The sequence below is a fragment of the Elephantulus edwardii genome, unplaced genomic scaffold (genome assembly GCF_000299155.1).
Source record: "Elephantulus edwardii isolate Elephantulus edwardi_28Jun2011 unplaced genomic scaffold, EleEdw1.0 scaffold00165, whole genome shotgun sequence".
Classification (NCBI taxonomy): domain Eukaryota; kingdom Metazoa; phylum Chordata; class Mammalia; order Macroscelidea; family Macroscelididae; genus Elephantulus; species Elephantulus edwardii.
Window position 1 is genome coordinate 5895940 of NW_006399915.1, and position 15470 is coordinate 5911409.

Here is a 15470-nt window from a genome sequence, read left to right on the forward strand (position 1 = left end):
AGGGCAGTCTCCTTCCATGTGATTTACTGCCTCTGAAAGCCCACTAGAGGATCAGCTATGAGTTGGTTTTGACTTGATGGTACATAACAACATTTCTAGAAAGTGGATGAGAGTATTTGCTGTAGAGAATATATTAAGACATGAGATTAATTTTTCTAAAAACATGTAAATTATCACAGCAAAATATTTTATAGGTAATTTAATGGAAGGTTTTAATTTTGAAATCTCAATCAGCAAGTTAAAAACTATTAGAAGGTTGTTGTTGTTGTTGATTGCCGTCTAGTTGAGGTCGACTTACAGTGACACTATGAACAAAAGACCTAATACCTTTGCATAGCTATTGTTGTTTCTCCAAGTTCACAGAGTTTTCAGAGGCATCTGGTTTAGGAAGTAGACGCCATTCCTGCTTACCTATCTGTTTTACAACTGGGAGCTCATCCAAACACTGTCCACAATGGGAAACCGTTATGGTATAGCAAACCCAGGTTACCTCATAAAGCACACTGACAAAGAGTGATGTGCAAAGTGGAAGAATGTTCCTCCAGATATAACAGTGCTAATCTCATTTAGCAGTAGTTAAGTGTTGTCGGGTCGAATATGACTCAGAGTAAGCTTTGCACAAAAGACCTGAACTCTGTTCTAAAATAACATCATTTCTGTACATTTATAAGAGAGTTTGTAGAGTTTCCGGAGGAATCTAGTTTAGGAAATGGATGCCACTCCTGCTTCCCAACATGAATCAATCTGGAAGCTCATCCAACCATTGTACATAATGGGTAACCAGTATGGTATTTGACACATAACAAAAGGACCCCAGAAACTTCCCTTTCCTGACTGCCACCAAGACGAGACCGAGACCGCCATTGAGACGTCAGCCAACCAGCTAACTTCCAGAGCGGAGGAAGGCTTCAAGACCCCAGGCCCCAGGCCAGCCCACAGACCCATCACCTCATCATCGATTTTAAAGTCACACCCTCAAGCAGGCCTCCACCTTTACCCTTAATCAAAGGCTCAAGGCCATCTACATTTGACGGGGGAAAAGAACAGTAACAAACAACAAAAATGACCCCAGAAACTTCTGTTGCATGACTGCCACCAAGACGAGACCACCATCGAGAAGGTAGTTTTAAAAAATATCTTACTTAGTCATTGTTGATAATATAAACAGCAGAATATGCAGTTACCACAATTTCCTGTACAGCTCAGTGCATTGATTATATTCTTCAGATTACATAACCATTATCATCTTATTTTCCTGAATTGTTCCTTTTTCATTGTTGTTTTTGATTGCCATTGAGTTGACCGCAACTCATACCAACCCCATGAACAGAAGACCTGAAGCCTTTATATAACTATCATCACTTCTCCAAGTCCATAGAGTTTCCAGAGGCATGTTGTTTAGGAAGTGGATGCCACCTCTGCTTTCAAACCTGTCTTAAACTAGGAGCTCCACCAAACACTTTCCACCAAAGGTAACCATGATGACATTTGACACCCCAGTGGCACAAGGTTCAGCATCACAGCAAACCCCAGTTACCTAAGGTTCAGCATCACAGCAAACCCCAGTTACCTAAGGTTCAGCATCACAGCAAACCCCAGTTACCTCAGTACAGCATATTGACAGAAGAGTACTGTACCACTTAGAATTCTGTTCCTCTAAAATGTAACAACTGACTTTTTAAATACAGAGGCCCTCCCCAAGGTCTTACTGACTCTAAACAAGAGGCTTAAATAAAAAACAACCAATCTAGAATGATGTTGTTGTTATGTGCCATTGAGTCTCCTGTGACCTATAGCGACCCTGTCCCTATGTATAGCAGCTCTGAGCCCTTCCCTGTCCTGAGCCAGTCTCACTAATTCCTACACAACAATCCCATTGTTCCAGATCCTTTTTCATTGGTATAAATTCATTGTCTCCTCACTTCCCTATAGAATCTTTTGAATTTCTGTTTTACCAGTTAGATCTTTAAAGGAGCATAATGCTCCAGGCAGACATTCTTTACTAATTAAGCTAAACTAATGTTTGGTGTAAAGAAGACTTCAGGGGATAGTTTTGGTTTATAGAGTTTAAAGAAGCTCTCAGTGCAATGGTTTCTAATGTTCATCCAGCCTCCTTGGTTCTAGAAAGTCTGGATGGAAAGTACTTTTTGTTGTTGTTAAGCATTTATCTTCCAATAATTGTAGATTTGCATACCATTGTCAGAAACACTACAGAGTGCTCCCACATACCTTTTACAGGAGTTGCCCCAAAAGTAACTTCTTGCAAAACTTCAGATACCACAAGGATTGTTTTTGTTGCCCTTTCATTACCACACCCACTTGCCTCTTACTCAAACCCATTGCTAATCCCTAGCAACCACTGATCTGTTCTCCATTTCTATAATTTAGTCATTTAAAGCATATGGATTGAAGCTTAATATCAAGAAAATAAAGATTCTTACCACTAGGCCAATAGGCATCATCGTGATGGATGGTGAAGAGATTGAAATTACAAACGGCTTTAGTTTGCTTGGCACTAGCAGCCAGGAAATGAACAGGTGTATTGTGTTGGGAAAGTCTGTCAGAGACCTCTCCAAAGTACTAAAGAACAGTGACGTCAGTCTGGAGACTAAGGTGTGTGCGCCTGATACAGGCCATGGTCTTTACAATCACTTGCTGTGCATCAGAAATCTGGACAATGACTAGGGATGATAGAAGGAGAATTTGAGCTGTGGTGTTGGAGATGAGTTGAATATATCATGAACTGCTAAGAGAACAAGCAGGTTCAACCTGGAGAGGGTTAAACCAGGCTGCTTCTTGGAGGCATGGATTCTGAAGCTTCATCTGACTTACTCTGGACATGTTACAAGGAGGAACCAGTCCTTGGAGAGGGACATCATGCTTGGGAGGGTGGTGGGACAGCGCAGGAGGGGAAGACCCTCGGTGAGATGGGTTGATTCAGTGACTGGGGTAATGGGGGCAGGTGTGTCAGAGACAATGATTGGAACAAGGTAGAGCAGGATTTAGGGCTGTTGTACATAGAGTTGCTCTGAGTCACAGGTGACTCAATGCACATAACAACAACAGTCATTTAAAGAAATATTATGTAAATAGAGTCACAAGTTTGTAACTTTTGAGGTTTGGCTTTCTTTCCCCTTAGTCAACATAATTCTCTGGAGATTCCTTAAGGGACTCAAGGCGATACTTTCCCCACCTCAATTGATAGCCTCAATTGATTAAGCTCTTTAAGGGAGGAGACTGCCTGTCTTTCTCATGAGGAGCCTGTGGTGGATTCAGACTGTCCTAACCTTTGGTTAACAGCCTGCATTGTTATACATTCTGCCACCAGGTCTCCCCCCTTTAGGATGTAGCATGATGTATGAATAGTTCATTACTTTCTGTTTCTCAGTAGCATTCCATGGTATAGATAAATCATAGTTTGTTTAAGCACTTGTTGATCATTGCGTATGGCATCTTTGCAGTTCTTTCCTCTCCATTAACATCTTAAAATAACACACTTTACTTGAATTTATTCTGGCTTATGACAAAATTCCATCTGAGTACCAAGGCTATAAATTTTGCTGGAAGGAGACTCCCTGTTTTTCTTCTACAGAGTGGCTAGTAAATTCAGTCAGCTGACCTTCCAGTTAGCATCGCAACACTTAACCCACTATGCCACCAAGACTCTTTAGTGCACTAAGTAAAAAAAAATATATTAAAAACCTCGTTTTTCCCCTTTAAGATAGACTTTTCAAATATGAAAATAGTTAAAATAGTTAAAAGATCCTGATACCTAAAATGCATGATTTTAATGAAGCAAGACAAGATGCTAAATAAAATTCTGAAAGTATTTTAAGAAGTTGTGTTTTAGAGGCTATGGTCTTTCAGGAATAACATACAAAACAGATCAGTCCTTGGTAACAAAAACAAACTAATACGATCCTTGGCTCTAAACTCATTGTCGTTGAGTCAGAATTTATGTATGGCTGACCCTTTCTCCTGTGGAACCTCTCTGATGGATTCAAATTGTGAGAAACACCACCTTTGTGTTGGCATTACAACTCCCTAGACTACACCAGGGTAAACAAATGGCAGAGCTAATGGACTTTTGTTTGGTTTTTCAGTTGTTGTTATGTATCATCCAGTGGGAACCTGCTTGTAGCTGACCCCACAGCAGGTTTTCAGAGGCAGTAGATTTCATGGGAAGAGATTGCCTGTCATTCTGCTATGCAACAACTGGTGGATTCGAACCACATGCCTTTTGGTTAGCAGCACAACTACTTACAGTGAAGCTACTAGAGTTTCCTAGTCTGAAGCTGTAGCATAATTTGTTTAACAAAAAAAAGACTCGGATACCTTGTAGATCTTCTGAAGGACTGTTTCTAAAACAGTGAAAACATCTGGCATCCTCTTCTGTAGACTCTCTGGAAATTATAATCATATTGATCACATGAATTTCCTTTTGTTGAAGCCAGCATTTTTCAGTTTTTAGGAAAAGTACATTTTCTGAAGCCCCTTTAATTATCTAAGCTGAGGCAATAATGTTATGCAATCTGATATAATAGGTATTTATTTCAAATTATCTTTTACTATTTTAAGATTAGTTTAACTCTTCATACAAGTCAATTTTTTTGTAATTTACATGTCTGCCAAATGATTTTCAATTGCAACATGATACACAAAGGCATCGGGAAACTCTCAGGCTCTACTGGTTAGATGATCTGTTGTCAGGAATTAACTTGTGTCTGACTGAAAGAAAAAAATGCAAGGCAGAACTGTGGTTGTCATATGCTGTCAACTCATAACCAACTCATAGCAGACCCTCCAGTCGGTTTTCAGGGGATTAAATTTCATGAGAGGAGATTGCTTATCTTTCTCCGTTGGAGCCACTGGCAGGAGAAGGAAGTCAAGATATTTTTTAGTTAAAAGAACAACAATCTAAGAGGGTTAATGAATTAATACAAGTAAGGTTACTTTCAGACATGTTTGTTGTAAATGAAAATGAAAAGAAACATTCCCTCAGAGAGTGTGTTTGTGTGGATGTTGGTGGGGTGTGATGTGATGTCACGTCTGTTCCAGCTCATAGTGACCCCATGTCACAGAGAGGAGCTACCCTATATGTCTCCTAGACTGTCCAGCAGATTACTAGAGCTTTTCCCACACAAGGATAGCTGGTTCAAACATTACAGCTGTGTGTGTGTGTGTGTGTGTGTGTGTGTGTGTGTAGGTGGTGGTGGTGGTGTGAGTTTATGTATACATATTTGTATCTATCTTATATATATTATCTGTAGAAGGGAACTCTGGTGGCATAGTGAAAAGAAGCTGTGCAGCAATCTCAAAGGCAAGCAGTACGAATCCACCAGCTACTCCAGGAGGGAAGATGGGAAGTCTCTTCCTGTATGATTTATTGACTCTAAAAACCCACTGGAAAGTCAAGTATGAGTAGATGCTGACTGAGTGCATAACAAAAACAAATTACTGTGTATTATTAACTATATATACATAGTGAATGAACTAATTTTATTAATTAAACATAGGATTATTTTTCTGTTTTACACACACACACAAATGCCTTCTAAAATAGGGACATAGCTAGAAGCAAGTGGGTTTGAAGAAGATGATGTGCAGTTAAACAGTGATAATAGTTTTTGAAAAAATTATGAGGATGATGAGTTGATTTATGAGATAAGGTTAAAACAACAAGTTTTTATTTTAATATGAGCAAAAGCAGGATATGATAGGCTCCTGAGGAATGTGAATGATGCATAGACTGAGAAGACAGGGACATGACCTCTGAAGTTTATGCTAGAGTCAAGGCGAATTGAAGTAGAAAGGCAGACTTTATGTCCAGGGTTTTATGTGTTTACTGGATAATGGAATGGAATTTGTAATAGTTGTTGTGGGTTTGTTTGTTTTTTTTAATTTGGTTTTTTGGTTATTTTGTTGGTGAGAGTTCTTTTCAGAAAAACTCCAAAGGACTTACTGTGATATAACTTCATTGTGTGTCTGTGTTGAAACAGACTCATAATGACCCTTTACAAATTTTCGGAGGCTGTAAATCACACAGGAGGAGCTTGCCCATCTTTCTCCCACACAGCAGCTGGTGGGTTTGAACCATATGTGTTTGAATTGGCAGAATGTAACCCCTTACTACTAGGCCGTGAGAGCTCGCTCCCTAATGTGGTCCAGAGGAGTACTATATTTGGTATTGGTAAACATACAAATGACCAAATGACAATGAGAGATGGAACAGATCCTAGATCCTGTGTTGACTAGACAGAGCTCAAGCCCATGATCACTGGAGCAGAAAATTCTGGTAAGTGAGGAAATTTTCTTTCTTTCCACATTAGCAAAGGAGAGCTTTAGACCTGTGAAATTTGGGGGGGAGACATTTGGGTGCACAATGTATTTTTCCATATTTTCTTTTACTCAAAAAGTTGGCTTCAATTTTTAGATTCCTTGTTAGGCATTATTCAGAGATGGAATCTCAAGGCTCACAAGATCATTTCACTTTTTTTTTTTGTGGAAACCATCTCTAATTGTGATAAGCAAACTGTAAGCACATGTGAGTGACGGGCATTAATTTTAGACTTTACAGTTCAGGACTGAAAACGAAACCCATTACCATCCAGGCAAATCCAGTTCATAATGACCCTCCTTGCCTTCTAAGGTGGTTGATCTTTACCGAGGGGACTGCGCATGGATTTCTTTCCATGGAGCAGTTGCTGGACTTCAGTTGTTGACCTTTCAGTGTTCTGTCTGACACACTGTTCTCTACTCCTTTGGGGTTCCTTTGCAGAATTTCTCTCATTGTGGAATTGGATCTGATCCATAGCTGACCTTCCGGTGAATTCCCAAGGCTTTAAATTGTGTACGAGGAGATAGCCCATCTTTCTCCCTCAGAGCTGCTGGTATATTCAAATCACCAGAACAGTGCAGTCTTTAGGTTCTTTAGGTTAGAGGTGAAAAATCCCTATAGGTAACCACCAAAACTTCCGTTGGTCTAGGGCTGTTGTACATCGGGGTTGCTATGAGTCACAGGCAACTCGATGCACATAACAACAACAACAACAAAGCAACTGGTGAATTCAAATTGCTAGCCTTTCAGTTAGCAGTCCAATACACTATGCCACCAGGGTTCTTTATGTACATTTTATGATGTATCTGTGGCAAGAAGCTGTGCTGCAATCCTGAAGGCAACAGCTGCTCTGTGGGAGAAGGATGGGGAGTCTCATCCCGTGTGATTAACTGCCCCTGAAAGCCCACCAGTGAGTCAGCTATGGGTTGGTTCCAACTCGACGGTACACAACAACACAGTATATAAAATGTTCTCCTTTATATTTCTAGAAATCCTGAGATACTAATTTCATCCCTTTGTTACAAGACCAGGTGTCATGCAGAAGGACGAGCCTCCAAAATGAGAATCCTTTTTCTCCCTCTGGCAAGGACAGAGTGAGGGAGCAGACTTGTTACACAAGCATGGAGTTTATTTAGACATGGTGAACCCTCAGGCAATGAAAAGCACTCCTTACCCAAGAGAATTCCGGGAAGGGTAGCCATACTAGTTGTTGTGAGGGGAACCAGGGGCATGTGGCAGCTTTTCGGTACGGAGGATTTCTGGGTGCCAGCCATTCTATGACAAGTGCCGATTTAAACTGGCTCTGGCCCCGCTGTTCTTGTTCCACTACATTCCAGCCTGTCTCAAGGAGAAGTTGAAAGTGTTGACTGACTGATAAGTGATTTCCATGTTGTAGACCTCATAGGGAGCTCTGGTGGGACAGGCTATAGGGAGTTGTGCTGATGACCCCAAAGGTGGTGTCTTTCAGGTGGTTCTCTGGCATTCACTACTAAAACTAAAAACAAAAAAACACAAAACACAAACATTCAAACTTACTGCCATCAAATTCATCGCATCCCTCCATTGACTCATCACAACCTTCATTGAGTTTTGGAGACTGTAAATCATAATGAGGAATTTCCCATCTTGCTGCCTTGGAGCTACTGCTGGATTCAAACCCCAGAAAGGCACAGCAACAGAAGAATGCACTTAGTGCTTCACTGGACTACAGGCTGAAAGGCAGACTTCTCAGTCAGTCAATAGAATAAAGTATGCATAGCCAGAAACTCCATGAAGAGAATTTGTTGTACCAAACAATAACACAAACCTCCATAATTACATATACAAAATTTTAATCAGGTTATTTGTCCTAAGCAGATAAAATCGATACTAAGCTGCATTTAGAAGAGGCCATGGCACTAAGAATATTATAGCTAATGTCAGATGAATCTTGGTTGAAAGCAGGGAATACCAGAGGAATGTCTTTGTTTCATTGACTATGCAAAGGCATTTGACTGTGTGGATCATAACTGTGGCTGAATCTGAGAAGAATGGGAATCCCAGAACATTTCATTTTGCTTATGTAAAACCTATACTTGGACCAGGAGTCAGTTGTCAATAGAACAAAGAAACACTGCATGGTTCAAAATTGGGAAGGGTGTGTGTCAAGGATGTGTCCTATCTCTATATCTTTTCAGTCTATATGTGGAATCAGGAGGCTGGGCTGTATGAGAAGTATGGCATCAGGATTGGATGTAGACTCATCAACAACCTGTGTTATGCAGATGATACAACCCTGCTTGCTGAAACTGAGGAGGACCTGAAGCGCTTGCTGCAGAAGGTCAATGACTACAACCTTCAATATGATTGACCCTCAACATCAAGAAAACAAAAATTCTCACAGTTGAGCCAATTGGCAACATCATGATAGATGATGAAGAGATTGAGATTGTTCACAGCTTCAGTTTGCTTGTCTCTATAATCACACACTTGGCACCAGTAGCCAAGAAATTAAAAGATGGATTGCATTGGGAAAGTCTGCTGTCAGAGACCTCTCCAAAGTACTGAAGAGTAATGATGTCAGTCTGGAGACTAAGGTGCATCTGATCCAGGCCATGGTCTTTGCAATTACTTGCAGTGCATCAGAGAGCTGAACAATGACTAGGGATGATAGGAGAGTTAATGCCTTTGAGCTGTCGTGCTGGAAAATAGACTATGGACTGCTAGGAGAATAAACAAGTTTGTTCTGGAGAGGGTGAAGCCAAGCAGCTCCTTGGAGGCAAGAATTCTGAAGCTTTGTCTGACATACTTAGGACTTGTGGCAAGGAGGGACTAGTCCTTAGAGAGGGACATCATGCTTGGGAGGGTAGAGAGACAGCACAGGAGAGGAAGACCTTCGATGAGATGGATTTATTCAGTCATTGGAGTAATGGGGATGAGTGTGTCGGAGACAATAAGGTTGGCATAGAATAGAGCAGGGTTTAGGGCTGTGGTACATAGGGTGGCTATGAGTTGCAGGTGACTCGACAGCACATAACAACAACAAGACTATGATTGTTGTTGATTGCCTTTGAGTAGAGCACGACTCATAGCGACCCTATGAGCAAAAGGCCTGAATCCCTTCTTCAACTATCAACATTTATCAAAGTTCATAGAGTTTCTGGAGGCATGTTGTTTAGGAAGTAGATGCCACTCCTGCTTCCAAACCTGTCATAGTATGTTATTGTTATGTGCCAGTGAGTCATCTATTTATATATGATTTTGAGTCCCTCAGCTCCCAAGTTTGAGGGCAGTCACCTGTCTGAAGTTGAATCGGATTTCTTAGTCACAAAGGAATCCTTGAATCCTGCAAACAGTTAAGCGATTGACTACTAATCACTTCAGACCCACCCCATGGTGCCTTGGTAAAAAGGTCTGGCAGTGTTTCCAAACTACACAGCCATGAAAATACTGTGGTATGTGGTCCTGCACTGACACACATGACGTAGCCCTGAGCCACAATCAACTAGATGGCAAATACCGTGGGTTCTGTGTTGTTTTTTAATCAGTCATGATGGACACAGAGGGAAAACATTATCTCAGAGGCTTATGCAAAGTCAATCTGTTTCTCACTTGCCTCACGTGGCCATTGTGAACCAGAGGAGGCCTTTGCTCCACATTTCCTCACTTAGGGCCCAGAGAGCAGAGCCAGGGCCATCTGGAGTGTTACTCGGCCTTGGCAAGGAAGGCGTGTGGTGAATCACACACTGGCTGTTCTTGCCACACGTGACACACGGCTGAGCTCTTTCCAATGGCCGGTGCAAGCTGGAGGACTGTATCTAACTTGGGGGACAGCGCAAAGAAATGCACTCTTTTTCTGTGCTCAGAAAGAGGAGATCACGTCATAGTAGTCCCAGTTACTACTCTAAGGAATTTCTTTCTAAAAGCGAATGTTAACATGTCTGTTTCATAGGAACCCTGTCTTACAGAGTGGAACTGCTCCATAGGTTTTCCAAGATTATAATCTTTGTGCGACAAGCCCAGTAGGTCTTTTCTTATGCAGAGCAGCTGTTGGGTTCAAACCACCGACCTTTTGGTTAGTAGTCAAATGCTTACCCGTTACATGATCACCACATAAAAGACTTTACACCATTTTGTCCCTCTTTATTCCTGCTCTTCCTGCCTAATTCCGACATCACACTTTGTACAATCCTGGAACTGTCTTCTTTTCTTGTGGTAAGCAGCTCATCAGTCTGCCATCCACTTTTAGACCAGCAATCCCTGACTGTCACTTGAGGCACCTTTTGAATTTATTCCAAAAGTTTATTTGGGGCTTTTGTGAACCATTTCATCCAGATATGAAGACGGGAAAAGCTGGTCCATTTCTATGTGTATATTTCATCCTTCCACAGAACCTCTTCTCTGTGGCCCCATAGATGACCACATAGATTTCTATTTACACCATGCTACTCACACATTCAAATCTTGGTTTATGTAATTCCTTCACAGAAATACCTTTCTCACCTATTTTATTTATCTAGTGTTGCAGTAGTGGGCTAAAGTGTATCAGAGATGGTCGAGATGGCACAGGTTCAGATCTGTTGTTTATAGGGTCTCTATAAATCACGTTTGATTTGATAGCACCTAACACCACCACCACCAACAACATAGAGTGGGAGAAGGATGAGCAACCTTTCATATGATTTCCTCCCTCTGAAAAGCTGCTAGAGGGTCAGCTATGGTTCTGACTCAATGACACACAACTACCATCATAGAAGGAGCCTGGGTTGCATAATATGGAACCTGTTGGGCTGCTAACCAGAAGGCTGGCAGTTCAAATCCACTAGCTGTTCCATGGGGGAAAGATAGGCACTTTCCTCCTGCAAAGAGTTATAGCCTCAGAACCCCAAACTATGATTTGGACTGGACTTGAAAGTAGTGGTTTGGGTTTGGAATTTTGACCATCCTAGAAATACAAATTAATGACTTTCCTAAAGGACCGATGCCTTTGCATTGTGGTGCTGGAAAAGAATGTTGTACATACTGTGGACTGCCAGGAGCATAAACAGGTCTGTCCTAGAGAGGGTGAAACCAAGCTGCTCCCTGGAGGCAAGGCTTTTTTTTTTTAAATCTTTTTCTTGTTGTATACCGGCGAATCAGATCTGACTGGCACAGGAGATGGCTTCTCCTTCTCCAGCAAAGCTTCTGGTGGATTTGAACCTTGAGCCTTTGGGATTGCAGCACAGCTTCTTGTCACTAGGACAGCTTCGTTGCACATATTTTGGGCATGTGGCCAGGAGGGATCAGTCCTTGGAGAAGGACATCATGGTTGGAAAGGTAGAGGGACAGCACAAAAGAGGAAGAACCTGGATGAGATGGATTGATTCAGTGACTGGGGTATTGGGGTAGGTATGTCAGAGACGATGAGATTGACTCAATACAGAACAGAGTTCAGAGCTGTTGTCTGTAGGTTCACTATGAGTTGCTCAACAGCACATCACAACAACAACTCACAGTTTAAGAGTCTAAATTCAGGGCTTTGGCTCTAGGTAAAGGGTTTCTCTTTCTGGTGCTTTTGGCAGAAGTCCTTGTTTCTAGGAGCTTCTCCACACAGGGATCAGGCCCACAAGACATGGACCCAACACTCCTTTCTTGTTGGTATGAGGTCTACACGTCTGCTTGCTTTTCTTTTCTTTTATGCTGCCACAAACCAATGGCTTATTACCTGACATTACCAGAACTAGAAAAGGCAAGAAAGGATCTTCTCTGTGAGCCACTGGGGAAGGCACAACCCTGGCAAGAACTAACTTTACTCAGGTACCTCCTATAACAGAGAGAATACATTTTAGTCGTTTAAGCTATCACTTTGTGATAATTTTTCATGGGAACCCTAAGAAATGATACTTCAGGTATTCAGTAAATATTTATGGAATGAATAACTACAAATACTAGGAAAGTGATAGCTCTTCTGAAAAATAAGTCCATTTGCAGGCAGGTCTACAGTGATACAGTTTTGTCTTCTTAACAGCATTAACTCGACCACAGCTCCATTGTGTTTTTATTATTTTCACACAACTTGATGAAAGTGACTTCATTTCATACAAGTATTTTATACTGTGTATATTCATTTATACTGTGTATATTTGTTTGAAACAAACTTTTGTGTTTATTGTTTATAAAAAGAAAAGAAAAACATATGTTGCTGGACACATCCTGGGGAAAGTCCTTTTATAGAGGCTTGGGGGCTGTGACAACATTAAGAGTATTGGTTCCACCTTTAGTCGTTTTACAACTGATCGGCATGGAGGATCATTTCATGACTATAATGTTAGACTATTTCCGCATATATCACAACTCATTGGCCAGCCAAGTAAGAGCATATTGAGGGGTGGAGTTACAATTCAGCCCATGACACCAGGCCACGGTCAAATCTGCCCAGTTTGGAAAGGTGGTAGGTAGGATTTGGGTATTTTCAAAGAGGCCACCCACCTGACTCTCAGCCTGTTGAGGGTGCGTCTTCATAGGAAATTGAGTTCTAGGTGAGTTGCTGTACACTGGGCCAGCAGTGTTAATAGATCTCTATCACTAGTGCTAATAATCTCTATTAATAGTGCTAATAGATCTCTCTTGGGCTCTCAAAGAGTCCGTGGGGTGGCACAAAAAAATTCAGAGATCACCTGCAAACTGTAAGGTTGGTGGTTCACATCTACCCATAGGCACCTTAGAAGAAATGCCTGGTGATCTCCTGAAAACTGTCACTGACAGCCTTAGAGCACAGTCCTGGTACTCACGGGTGGCTACTCATTTTGACTCTTAGAAGAGTGCTCAGGTGTGAATGGTCGCCCTGATTAGTGATCTTGCCGGGCGGAGGACTCCAACTTGGTGAATGGAAACGTGCACGATTCCAGTAAGAAGAGCACTGAAGGGGGAATTATCCTACGAATGTGGCGTCTGTTCAGGCTTTTCCTTAAAAGGCTTTTCTCTCCGTGCTATCTGGGATGCCTTGCAGACTTCGTCTGACACACTTCTTGTCATCGGTTTATTTTTCTTTAATGCAGCTTTTGGGAGCGGTGTGTCTTGGGCGCCTGGATTGTGTTTAGCCTCATGGGCAGTAGTTTGCATGTGTGTGTGATTCAAGCCTGGGCAGATTGGCTGTGAAATGGGGTGATAAGAATAGGGGGAAACGCATACCAGCAGACCCAACTTCCTGTGCACAAGCCTTTGGATACTGCGTTTCACTGTCTGAAATAGCATTCAGTTTAGGGCTGGGATCGTTTTATTCCCTCTGGAATTAAGCAATAGCACTGGCAGCCACCAAAACTATTTTGGGAAGGAGACGTGGGAGGAATTTTGCTATGTGTTCAGAGTCCCGCAGAAATACCTCTCATGAATTTGATGACTGCACTCAGTGTAGTCCATATAAATGGTAAACTTGCGGATAATCTCATATGTAATCAATGTCAAGTTCAATACATTTGCCTTCTAAACAATGAAATGCCAATAAAGACTGAATTTAGATGCTTCAAATTAACTTACATTGCAAAAAAAGGAACTTGACTTTGGACAGCATCCTGCAACACTACTAGATGCTACCGAGAAGGGATGAAATACAATATCTTATTCCTGTTTCCTTTTAACATAAGCCCTTGCAGATTGTCTGTTGTATGCATATTCTCATGTAGACTTTTCTAGATGGTTGCACGAGTTTTAAAAGCAGGCAGTAAATGGCATGCCTTCTCCGTTGCCATAAAGCTGAGGTTGGTAGGGCTTGGCAGCAGGTGACAGCTGCAGAGATACATAAGCCCTGGGGGCTCCTGGATGACTAGATGTAGAGGATGCGAGTTTGCAGGTATGAGTGCCGGCTGTGGGGAGAGGCCTCAAGGACAGAGCCGCAGCTGGAACCCAGAAGACCTGCAGAAGATGAAAGGGAGGTAGGGATTCTAGGAGCCTGTTTCTGATCAAACTTCCATCCTAGAGGCAGGGGAGTGGGGAATTACTTTAAAATGCAGCTGTAAGTCATACGCACATTTAATAACCTATGTCTTATTTAATTAATATATTTAAGGGAAATCAGAACTAGGTTGGTATGTTGTTTAGTTTTTCTGCCTGAGCCTGATTTAGCTAATTAATGTGATAGAACTGTCTTTAGGTCTTTACCATTTAGTTCCAATCAGGAATTGAAGACAGTAGCCGAGTGCTGCTTAATTTATTTTTTAAGTGTGTGTGTGTGTGTGTGTGTGTGTGTGTGTGTGTGTGACTGATAAGCAATTTGGAAGGTGCTGTTTGTGCTGTCAAGCCAAAAGCACGTAGTTCGAATCCACCCTGCTCTGAGGAAGGTGGACAGCCACCTCTCATGCAATTTAGAGCCTCTGAAAATCTGCTGGAGGGTCTGCTGTGAGTTGACTTCAACTCAATGGCAGTGAGTTGAGTTCTGAAGAAGGCTTTTGAGTTCTGTTCTCGTGTGGTGGATGTAATCACAGCAGACATTGTCATGTTGGAATAGGAAATCAGGTGAAGAGTAAAGCTATTGAGGCACCTTGTCTCAAGACAGGACTGTCTAGGCCTATGGCAAGCACTTTATAGGTCTAATTCTCTGTTGTTGGCAAATACACATTTGCCTAAAGTTGATATATTGTAAAACTCTGCTTGTTTAAAATGGAAAACCTACTGAAATATATATTTGTTAACCCCTCCAAGCTCACAGCTAGCAAATTGATGCCAGCTCCTGGTTACCCTTTGTTGGGTTTCTGAGGTTTTAAACCTTCCCTGGATGAGACTGCTATCATTCTTCCATGGAGCAGCACAAGGATTCAACCACTGACCCTTCATGTAACAACCCAGTGGGTTACACACTACACCACAAAATTTCCTTGAAGTATGGTTAATGGTGCCATCGTTGAAATCAATGCACTCTGTATATTGAGGGCTTGTGGGGGGCGGGAATAGAAATGAACTATTATTTTGTTTTCCAGCTAGTAGAATTAAAGGTCTAGCAATCTCAGAATTAAAATACATTGCTGGCTTTCCACCTGTATATTATGTAAAATTTTCTTTATTTCAGAGCGTCACTCTGACTTTTCTTTTATTCTTTTTTTTTTTTTTTTATTTTACTCACCCCTGGGAGAAATTAGTAGAAAAGACCTTCCTATGTTGACGAGGAATAAATGTCTTTGAA

General features: G+C 41.6%; 1 protein-coding gene across 2 annotated transcripts in view; it reads left to right on the plus strand.

Moving 5' to 3' along the window:
• PHLDB2 (pleckstrin homology-like domain, family B, member 2) overlaps nucleotides 1-15470 on the plus strand; it is a 124047-nt gene that overhangs the window by 12676 nt on the left and 95901 nt on the right. The gene's annotated exons all lie outside the window — the stretch shown is intronic.